Source organism: Coenobita brevimanus, chromosome 61 (assembly GCF_032717465.1).
Source record: "Coenobita brevimanus isolate Jiangsu-jjx chromosome 61, ASM3271746v2, whole genome shotgun sequence".
Taxonomy (NCBI): Eukaryota; Metazoa; Arthropoda; class Malacostraca; order Decapoda; family Coenobitidae; genus Coenobita; species Coenobita brevimanus.
The window spans coordinates 13,410,633-13,423,077 of record NC_137014.1 but is presented as its reverse complement, the minus strand read 5'-3'; the positions used below and the strand labels follow the sequence as shown (position 1 = coordinate 13,423,077).

The window sequence follows — 12,445 nt, the reverse complement described above, 5'->3', positions numbered from 1 at the left end:
CCTCCATCTCACTCACAGACACCATCCTTGTTGGTCTCTGTATTTCGCCTAATGCTTTCTATCACATTCACAACCACACCATAATGTTCCTTCACTTCCTCATCTGTCAGTCTCTCTCTCCATGTAACTCCACATGCTCCTCTCAATAACTCATTTCCATTGCTCTCACTCTTGACTTATGCCCTTTGGACCAACAAGGTTCAAGCTTTGCTTCCATACTCCAGAGTTGGAATAACAATACTATAACACAGAAACATTCTTATTTCCATGCTCACTTCCCTATTTCTTATCACTTCTTAAAAAAAAAAAAAAAAAAAAAAAAGGAACTTTTCTTCCCTGTAGTACCCTTTCAAGAAATTAATCCCCTAAACTACCGAAGTACTCACATGAACTAACATTTTCCATTCCCTCATCATCCAGCCTCACTGTGGATTCAGTTGCTTCATTTTTCTCGAAGACCACAACGTCACTCTTCCTTACATTCACCTTCAGATTCCATTTCTTACACATTCCCCACACTCATTCACCAAGCCTTGCAGTTCCCCTTCATCTTCACTTAACAATACAGTATCATCTGCAAACAACAGAACAGGAAGTTTTCTAATGCTGCCCTCTCTCATACTGGTCATTCCAACATCCACTGCCATATCTTATCTCTTTTGTAACTCCATCCATATACAAAGTGAGTAACCATGGAGAAATGACACATCCCTGTTTCAAACCAACATTCAGATACAATAATTCCCTCAGTTCACCATCCACATGCATTGTAGCCCTTGTGCCCTTAAATATACTCATCTTGGCATTCAAAAGCTTCCCATTTACTTCATATAATCTTATTTCCCACATTCCTTGTCTATCCACTCTGCCATATACTTTCTCCAAATCCATGAAGGCCGCATACAACTTCTTTCCCTTCTCTTGGAACATTCCCACTGAACACATTAGGATTAATATCTGATCTACACAACCTCTTCCCTTCCTAAAACCTCCCTGTTCTTCAACTAATTCCTCCGTTATTTCCTCAACTCTGTCAATAAGTAACCTACCATTTACTTTTCCTATTTCACAAAGAAGACAAATGCCCACATGATTACCACATGCTTCTTTGCCCCCCCTTTCCTTTGAACACAGGAATAATTATACCTGACTTCCAAAGCTCCAGGACCCTACCTTCCTCCCAGGCCAATCTACACATCTCCCACATCCATTCTGCTACTGTCTCAAGCTTGTGCTTCAGCATTTCACCAAACACTCCATCAATTCCTGGGATTGTCTCACCGTCTTGCCATTTATAAATGTGTATATTCCATCTCTTTTTATACATGAAGAGACTCTAAGTCAATCCGAAACTGTTACACCTTCCTAGCAAGTACTGTTATTTCCAATTTATTCCAGATTAATGATAGATACTATCCAGAATTTTCTTTCAACATGTTCTGTGTCAAAATGCCAGCGGCTATCACAACATGTATTTCTATGAGGACTTTCTAAACTGAGGAGAATCTCCCATGTTCGACTCAACCAAGGCTCTGGCTCTGCTGAAATATTATATGTCCAAAACCTCCTTCAATCTATGTTCATTACAAAAATACTCTAGAATATAGTGAAATCACCAATGATTATATCTTGCTAAGTACTTTCATATACAGGTATACCCTGGTTTAACCCCTTGATCACCTCGGTAATGTTTTGTGGTACGTGAGGATCACACAGAAATTTGACCGTATGGTACTGCAAAATATGCCTGTGGTTCGCCCGTACCATGCAAGTCAATGGATATGTTCATGGAAGGCCTGAGTGCAGGATGGACATTTATTAAAGACCATGTGGTGGTAACAGTCTCCAGAAACATAAACAAACCACTAGTCATGTATTATCCTGCCACTGGGATGTCATAAAATGTCATACCAAGTCACATTTTCCAGCCAATAATATGCCGCACTGATTATTCACGGTCACAATAGGGCCAATCATAATATTCTTAGGTCATTGTGAAATAAATACCTCCAGTTTCCCAAGAAAGATTTAAAAGCCCGCCCCTAGTGTTTCCCTGTCCTGCTCAAGTGCGTGCGCTACTTTATCGCCCCAGGAAACAATGGTGTCTTCCTCGCCAGATAGTAGTGACGAAGAATATGAGCCTGACACACATTGAAGGGTTATTAGAAGATTCTCAGGACAAGTATGACTCAGAGTATGACCCTGATAAGGAAGAAATAAGTGATATAAGTAGTGAGAGCAGTGATGATACTGTACTTTGCCTGCAGCTGTGGTGATGACCAGCATAGTGATATCTCTGTCCCCCATCTCCTGCCCACATAGCCACACATATCACTCTCTTATCTGATCCATTTCCAGATAAAAGACCAGATGATCTTCCTCAGGTGAGTCAATTTACTGATGTGCATTCTGAAACTACTGCACACCATGAAAATCATCCAGTGACTGCTCTTGACCGCTTCAAACTTTTTTTTGGTGATGATGTTGCATCTGTGCGTCTGTGGACCAACACTCGTGCTTCATATTTCTTTCGTGATAATCCTGCAGGTAACCCACGAAGATTTATGGGCAGAAAATGGGTAGATGTGACAGAGGAAGATCTGTATGTGTTTGTAGCTTTGCAGTTACTCATGGGACTCACCCACCTACCCAGGGTAGCTGATTACTGGTCTCAAAATGTCTTGTGCCAAGGTCCACCTGCCTTCACAGGAGCTGTAATGGGTCGTAACAAATACAGTACATGCAAATATTATGATTTCTTCGCTTCTCACACCCTGATGATGCTGTGCCACGAGTTCCTATGTCTACTGTAGAATTGCGAGATTCTTTGAACTGTTGCGTAAGTATATGTTGTACTTTGATGCTGGTGAAAACTCTGCTGTACATGAGGCTCTCATACTGTTCAATGGACAGATCCATTTCTGGCAATATATAAAAACCAAGAGGAAGAGATTTGGCTTTAAGCTGTTTGCTTTGTGCCCAAGTGCCTCATGTGCTCAAGGCTACACATGCAATTTCTGCCTGTATATTCCAGCCATGCTTGACGAAATCAGGGCGCAGGGTGATTTTGCTCAACTCAGCAAGTCTAAGCATGTCCCAACCTACCTGATGTTGTCAATATTGAATGAAGGGAGGCATGTCGTGCTTGATAATTGGTATTCCTCTCTCTCAAGTTGGCTGAATATTTGCTTGAGAAAAACACATTGACAACAGGAACCATTCATGCTAACATAGGGTGCCTCAAAATGTCTAAAGCCAACGACTTGACCAGAAACAGACAGTTTTTGCAAGAAAGGACAATATTTTTATGATAAAATACTCTGACTGTAAGGTAGTTCATGCTATAACCACGAAGTATCAAGATGGTTTGGTGGAAAAAATGCGTCATCTCATAGGTGGAGCTATGGAAATGGTAAACAAACCCCTGCCAAGACAGTGCTACAATGAACAGATAGGAGCGGCAGACATGGTGGATCAGCTACTTGAGTCGTATTATCCAACAAGAAAATCTATGGCTGGTTCAAGAAATTAAGAGTACCTGTACATACGATTTCAAGAATGCTGCTCAATGCTAGGGCTATCTACCATAACCTTCATCAGTGTCCAGAAAGTATAAAAGTGAGAACTTTCATAAAAATGCTGGTTCATGAAATACTGCAGGAGCACAGCATAGGTTATGCTGCATTATTTATGGCTAAAGATGAAGAGAAAAGGCCCAGGAAGAAGCAAAAAACAAAGCACACACCACAACCAAGAATGCCACAGGCAGAGGCATCATTAGCTCAAGGCCTGCTGCTTATCCCAAGTACAGAAAAAAAAGAAACGACCACAACGTAGCTGCAGGGTTTGCAGTGCTGAGGGAAAAACCAAGTGGACAAGGAAGTACTGTCCTGTCTGCAAAGATGAGCCTGGATTATGTTCAGCTGAACATTTCCAGGCCTACCACAGCCAGTAGCCAACACACACCTCTCCATTTCTTTCCCCCCCATACCCCCACTCTCACCTGTAACTCCCCTACCATCCCCATGATTTTTTTTTTATTATTTTTTTTTTTTTTACTCTGCACTCATGTTCATTGTTATACACACTCTGAACATTCACTCTCATGTCTGATCACCTTCAGTTCTGTTCTATTTGTTCATTGTCAATTTTTACACTTACACTATTCTTTGTGTTTGGCCTGGCTGCACTGGGCTGGTAGTGTGCTACCACTGCCGTCTGTTCTGACCTCGCTAGGAAGATTAGTATTTGGGGCAACTCAGCACCACTCACAGGGTAGAGTGAACATACTCGGTCCATAATGTATTTTTCAACCCTATATGTCAGAACAGCAAACACTAAATATCAGAAGAGCAAACACTAAACTGGAAAAATTACCTCCAAACACTTGACCACAAAACAAACATCAACAAACTTTACAAAACACTAAACAGCATCACACCTTCCAACAGCAACGCCACACAATCACATGCTGCCATCACAACAACAGACATCATACCCTCAAACAAACAACAAGCAAACACTCTCATCAATCACTTTTCACAAGTCAGCTATCTAACCCCTCATCCGGAAGACCGACGTATCATCAGACGTAAGAGACAGTTCCCCACAGACCCAGACTACGCACCTTTCACTTACAACCAGACGAAGCACATCATTAACAACCTCAAACACTCATCTGCCTGTGGACCAGACAACATAAGCAACATTCACCTTAAATACCTAGGACCACAAGGCATACAAGCACTCACCAACATATCAAACTACAGCTACTCACACAACATAATACCCAACATCTGGAAGCATGGCAATATCATCACTATCCCTAAACCCAACAAAGACCCCATGTTACCCTCCTCACATCGCCTCATCACACTCCTCCGCACCCCCTTTAAAGTCACCGAACAACTGATACTACAACTAGTCACACCTCACATTCCCCTAGCCCAGTCACAACATGGCTTTAGGCCACTACACGCCACAAACACCCTTCTTACAGACCTTACACAGAGAGTTTTCAATGGCATGAATTCAGCTAGGCCACCACACAGAACACTCCTAATCACACTAGACATTAGCAAAGCTTTTGATGCCATCCCCCGCCACAACCTCACAAATAAAATACTCAACACAAACATGCACAATAACACAAAAAGATGGCTGGCAAACTACTTAGCAAGCAGATGTGCACACGTAACATTTGCCGGTCAGTCTTCTAACATCAGAAACTTCACAAACGGCGTCTCCCAAGGATCTGTTTTGTCCCCTACACTCTTTAATCTATACATGCATGACGTACCCACACCCCACAGATACACATAGCTTCCTATGCAGATGATATAACACTTACATGTACACACCAAAACGCAAACACAGCTGCACACATCATTCAACCTTACCTCAACACACTACACGAATGGTTCACCACAAACAGGCTCAAAACAGCCCCAGCCAAATCTACAGTGACTCTTCTCACAAACTGGACAGCAGAACACAGTCACATCCCACACCTCACCATAAACAACACTCCCCCCCCCAAAAAAATCCTTGGTGTAACATACAATACATCACTGTCATTTAAACAACACATCACAAACATTAAAAATAAAATAACACAAAGACTCAATGCTTTGAGGTCACTTGCCCATACAACATTCAGACACAACAAAGAAACCACCACCACAGTATACAAACAATACATACGTTCAGTGATGAATTATGCAAGCCCTGCCTGGGTTTCTAACTTCACCAAAACACACTACAACACTCTACAGACCATACAGAACAAGGCCCTAAAAATAATCACAGGCTGCACAGCTACTACACCCACAGACCACCTACATCAAGAAACCAAAGTCCTCAAAGTCAAGGATCACCTAGATATGAGAGGCACCCAGTTTCTTGCTGCAGCCTCCACAAACCCACAACATCCACTACAGTACATGGCAGCACATCCACCCACACCAAGGAACATCAAAACAACACCCAGCACACGATACCATACACAAATACTGACATCTCTCCCCCCTCGCCCACCTCAGACCAGCTTCCAGAAGCACATCCACACTCAGATCACTCGCCACTCCATTCAGTCACTTAAAGACAACACACAGCTGCATGCACGGCCTCCTGACATCCACCCTTCTGAATCCTATCTTCTTCGTGAGGACAGGGTCCACCTGGCCAGGCTGAGATGTGGGCACCATCCAGCCCTCTTAAGCTACCAGAAGAGGCTGGATGACTCCGTCGCTGATGTCTGTCCAGGATGCAATACAGCACCCCATACTATTAAGCACATTATGGAAGACTGCATTGCACACAATCACCTACATCAACAACACAACATACACTCTTTGAGAGCTCTGTGGGAAAGCCCAGTCTCGGCCATGGCCTTCCTAAGGGACTCGGGGCTGTTCGGCCAGACTGCCTAGGGAACAACTACTACTACTACTACCCAGTGACCAATTTTGAACATTTTTACTATAATTACTTGTGACTCATAAAATAGATTGTTTTACCTACATTTTTTTTTATGGAATCTATTTTGTAGGGTTTATATAATTGGCAATGCTCCAATATTTAACATAAGATAAATAGTATTGGTGCAGGGATAAAAATAAGACCATTCCTCACATGGCTTGAGGGGTGAGGGGAGATGCGGTACAGCAGAGGATCGCAATGTTTACGTTGTGGTACGGCTGCGGTAAACAAGGGGTTAACAATGCAATTGGTTAAGTAAAAGCCCATCGTTACGCAGGAAATCGTATCTCGAGGTAGATTTAACCTGTAAAGTATAGAGATGTGTTTTGGGGCCTTGGGTTTCCCCCCCAACCAAGTCATAAACCCACCCAAATGAGTCCAAAAACAAGTTTAAAGCCAATCTAAAAAGCCTAACAGTTGCAAAAGAAGCTAATCTAAGCCTAATACCAGTAAATAACTCACTTAAACCAACAAATAAAATCTGAAAATCGTCAAATGTAAGTTTGGAAAAAATAAAGCTTAGTAAACTGTTCCTGAAAATGACAATGTTCACCCAACCTATGGCTAAAACACATTAATCGAAGTCTAAAAACAGTTTATAAATCAACCTAAACAAACAATTCTAGTCTTAAATATCAACAAAACTGGTAAAAAAAAATAAAAAACCCATTGTTAAACCAGGGTTTGGCCATCGTCAGGAGGGATATGATGGTATTTCTATCAGTGTTGACATTATTAAGTCAAACTGATTTAATCATGTGATAAAATCATTGATTTTTTTGCTTTAAAAAATCAGAATTTTTTTATATCTTTTTATTTTTCAATCTACAAGTTAACAAAAATGAAATCTGAAGGTTTATAACAGTTGTGTATAACTTTGTGCTGCCATTCATTTATTCAGATACATAAGCATTAAGTTACCATATTTTGGAGAATGGTGCCAACAGAAACTGCTACACTGTATGACAGAAAAAATATTTTTACATTTGTGTAACTAAGTATTGAAATTATTTGTACATCTGAAATAATGAGCCATAAATCAAAAACCAAAGCCATAAGACTTGGTAGGCTATGCTTGATCACTTAAGGCCATGTCATAATAATATCAGCTTAAGATTCTTCTGTGTGGTAATATAATCAGCTTTGGAATATGCTGACTTGATTACCACTGGCAACTCAGCCTTAACCAGGTAGTGTAAAGACAGGACTCAAACAGGTATGTACACTCTATCTATCTATCTATCTATTGCCAGACGCCTCAATCCCGTTTGGGGTGGCCACAAACAAATCGCCTCCAAGTCGCCCTGTCCCCCGCCATTTCACTCCCCTGCTCCCAACTCACACCCCCCTCTCTCATATACCTCTCCACCCCATCTCTCCATCTCATCCTCGGCCTCCCCCTCCCTCTTTCCCCCTCCACCTCACTCACATACACTCTCTTCGTCAGTCTTTCACCCTCCATCCTCTCCACATGGCCAAATCACCTCAGTGTGTTCCTCATAACACTTCCTATCACATCCACATCAACACCACAACGCTCCTATATATCCTCATTCGTCAGCCTGTCTCTCCATGTGACTTCACAGGCTCCTCTTAAATAACTCATTTCCACGGCTCTCACTCTTGACTTGTGTCCTTCCAACAACGTCCAAGCTTCACTTCCGTACATTAGAGTTGGTATCACATTACTGTCATGTAGTAACTTTTTCACTTCCATGCTCACTTCCCTGTTTCTTATCACTGCTTTCAAAGAACCAGCAACCTTTCTTCCCTGCTGTACCCTTTCAAGCACTTCACCCTCCAAACCTCCATCCTTACTCATCACACTACCCAAGTACTTAAACGTACTCACATTTTCCAATTCCTCACCATCCAACCTCGCTGTACATTCACTGACTTCACCTCTCTCAAAGACCATCACTATACTCTTCCCTACATTCACCTCTAGATTCCGTTTCTTACACACTCTCTCAAACTCATCTACCAAGCCTTGCAGCTCCCCTTCGTCTTCACTCAACAACACAGTATCATCTGCAAACAACAGTACAGGGAGTTTCCAAACACTACCCTCTCTCACCAGGGCCACTCCAACATCCACTACCCTACCTTGTACCTCTTTTATTACCCCATCCATATACAGATTGAACAACCATGGAGACATGACACATCCCTGTTTCAACCCAACTTTCAAAGAGAAAAATTCACTTAGTTCACCATCCACACGCACTGCAGCCTTCGCACCATCGTACATACTCTTCAAAGCATTCAACAACTTCCCATCTACTCCATATATTCCTAACACTTTCCACAATCCTAGTCTATCCACCCTGTCATATGCTTTCTCCAAATCCATGAAAGCCGCATACAACTTCTTTCCCTTCTCTAGAAACTTTTCCACTAAAGATCTGAGAATGAATATCTGATCTACACAACCTCTTCCCTTCCTAAAGCCTCCCTGTTCTTCTCCAACTAATTTCTCTGTTCTTTCTCTAACTCTGTCAATAAGTATCCTACCATACACTTTTCCTATTATACTAAGAAGACAAATGCCCCTATGATTACCACACACTTCTTTTTCCCCTTTTCCTTTGTACAAGGGAATAATTATACCTGCCTTCCAATCCTCCGGGACTCTACCTTCCTCCCAGGCCAAACTGCACATCTTCCACATCCATTCTACTACTATCTCTCCCCCATGCTTCAGCATTTCACCACACACTCCATCAATTCCTGGGGCTTTCCCTGATTTAACTTTCTTCATTGCTTCCACAACTTCTATCCTACTGATTTCTTCCTGTCTTCTCACCTCCCTCCTTCTCCCAGCCATTCCCCAGCCACTTATACTCACATTACTTCCATCCTCCACGTTCAACAATTCCTTAAAGTGTTCTCTCCATCTGCCCACTTTTTCTCAATCCTCGTAAATCGCCGCAATTTGGGTCTGGACCACTGCCGTGATTTATGAATTCCGTGATTTATGAATAATAACTCTTATGTGAAAAATTAATTTGGGTCTGGACTTTGGCCAACCCGCCCTCACAGCAGCCTACCTACACCTATCTAGGCACCATCAAACAGAAACATATAAATTTAGGAATATTCAGTACATGTATTAAATAGAAATAAGCCATGTTAAGGGATCTCACCTTAATCCTATGACAAAATTGCCTAAGTGAATGGAGTGGGATGGTGTTGGGAAGAACTTAGAACCTCTCAGCACTTGTTCTTCCCAAACTCTTTCGCCATCTTTGAAAACCTCTCTCCCCTCTCAACACAACGAATGAGCTCCAAACGTTGACTGTACAACAACTGCGGCAGCTTCTTGACGCCATACTGCTTAAAGCGCTTCATTGGGGGGTCGGGAGGGGCCATGGCAGGTAGGAGGCGGGGGTAAGTTGCACAAAAAAAGCAGGTAACTCTCGTACTCCACGGCGACGGTCTGTAGTGTGTGGACTGGTGGAACAAGAACAACAACAACATGGTGGCATTAGTATGCACATATGCCACCAGGGACTCACGGTGATTGGTTGTTGGGTCGCGATTTTCAGTTTGAATGCCGCGGTTTATGATTCTCCTCGGAAAAGGCCTACTTGGGTGCCTAGATCCTTGATTTTCATGACTTAACAATGATTTAAAGTTGCTGGCAGCCTGACGGTCACTTACCCATGATTTACGAATCAGTGATTTATGAACACGCGATTTACAAGGACTGAGTGTATCTGGATTCTGGGCAGTGGCTTTCAGCCTGAACCATCAGTGGATAGACAGGACATAAAGTTAATAGTATTCAGTAAACTGCTTTTGAAATATCAGCTATATAATAAACAGAAAAATCAATTAAATAAAAAAAATTTATAAAAGAAATATATCACCAACCCCGATTTCTCCCCCTATTGTTACGCTGGAGTATCACATCAAGAGGTACTGTATATCAAGGTATACCTGTACAGTAATCCCTCATTTATCTGGATGTGCAGTATCCAGATACTGGACCTTGGCTCTATTAAGCAATTATTCAAATTTATTTGCTCTTGTCCGGACACAAAAGTCCCCCAGAACTTCGGCGAGCCAGCCGACATGTTCAAACATTCGGTATCATGGCTGCTGGGCTCAAGCTGTGAGCAGGAAATAGGCCATAACCCAAAATCAGAGCTAAAATGACTGTTTGTCCCTGTACTGAATGGTCAAAGTTGCACGCTGGTCCCATCTCTCTCAATGAACCTCCAACATCCAAGTACAGGTAAGCCCTTAATTCACGCGAACTTTTTTCACGCGATTTCGGTTATCCACGAATTTTTCGTACAATAATTAAAACAAAATTATAGTATTCAAATAAATAATTTTAATATACAAGAGAAATAAATAAAATATAAAAATGCCTACCTGCTGCCCGTGTGCATACATATATGTATATGTGTATGTGTGTGTGTGTGTGTGTGTGTGTGTGTGTGTGTGTGTGTGGGAGGTCGGTCTACCACGCACCACACAGTCAGTTTGAATCCGACGGTCGACCCATACGTGACTCGTGAATCGTTATTTGTGGCTTATTTTTCTGCCTTCCAGTGATTGCTTGCCTTGTCTGTCAACATGGGGCCTAAGTGTAGTGCTAGTGATGCATAAGGTAACACACCAAAACGGACTCGTAAAGTGATGTTGCTGACTAAGTGAAAGTGTTGGACAAACTTAAGGGAGGAATGTCGGCGAAAATTCTCCATCAGGACGATTTCCCGTCATTTATTTACATACCAGTTTATTTAGCAAGTACAGTACACTAGTTTTTTACTTATATGAGTTATAAAATCCCCCTGAAAATTAGTTATTAAAGTATTAATTAATCAATAAAAAGTATATCTATAGAATGACTGGGAATCGTCCATGTTTTGATGGTGAATTGACTTGATGGTGAATTGTCTCTGAACCATGTGTTTGGGGTGAGTCAACTGTTCTTACAATAAAGAAGACAGAACGTAGCATACGGGAGTCAGTGAGGGCTAGTGCACCAGACAGTGCTAAAGTGTCTCCACCTACGCCTGTGAACTGGCTCGGAACCATATGTTTGGGGTGAATGAGTCAACTGTTTGGACAAAATAAAGAAGGCAGAACGTAGCATATGGGAGGCAGTGAGGGTTTGTGCACCAGACTACTGAAGTGTCTCCATCTATGCCTATGCTTGTCAGGTTTCAGTGTTAAATTTCTTACATTTTTGATGTTTTTCATACTTTATGCTAGTTTATAAGGTGTATCTAGTGCATAAACAGTATTATTCAGATGTAATATACTTAGTAGACATGTGTAATTGTGCACACAAGGGCAGAATGTATACGTGAATTTACCACATATGCGAAGGGTCTGGGAACGTACCCCTCGCGTGAATTAAGGGCCTACCTGTACAGTAATACCGACTGTAACCCACAAGCGGTGTCAAAACGTCCGTGCGCATACCCACCGAATGTTAAAAGTCGCGCGGCCACCAGGTTAAGTCTTTCCCAACTGCCACCCCGTGTCGAACAGACCACATGCCACGAGTATATGTTTGGTGACAGAGGCCGTCCACCTCTCTAACGAATGTCCACAGTCGTCCAGTCACCAGGAATTGTGTTTCCGAATGTCCACCACGCGTCTACCAGACTGGAAGCCACGAGTAAATGTACGGTAAAAGCACCTGCTCGCCTTGTGACAGATGGGTCAAAATCCTGCCCACAGCCACGCTTCTCCCCCCCTCCCCTCCTGTCCCTCCTCCATACCCTCCCATGCTCCCCACTTTGCTAACCCTGCCTCCCAGCTCCCCCCTCACTCCCTCAGTTCCTTCCCTCCTTCGCGCAGAAAGCAATGACCCGTGACTTTTTACATTTTTTGGCAATTTATTCTAATACTATTGGTATATCAAAATTCCACAACATCCACAAGAAAGCTCATGAAATTCTGCATCTAGACATATGCAACTCTTGCAAGGTGTGGTCAAAAT

At 42.3% G+C, this 12,445-nt stretch overlaps 1 protein-coding gene across 1 annotated transcript in view; it reads right to left on the bottom strand.

Moving 5' to 3' along the window:
* The window catches only part of CCT1 (chaperonin containing TCP1 subunit 1), a 168,612-nt gene that overhangs the window by 119,983 nt on the left and 36,184 nt on the right, over positions 1 to 12,445 (bottom strand). The gene's annotated exons all lie outside the window — the stretch shown is intronic.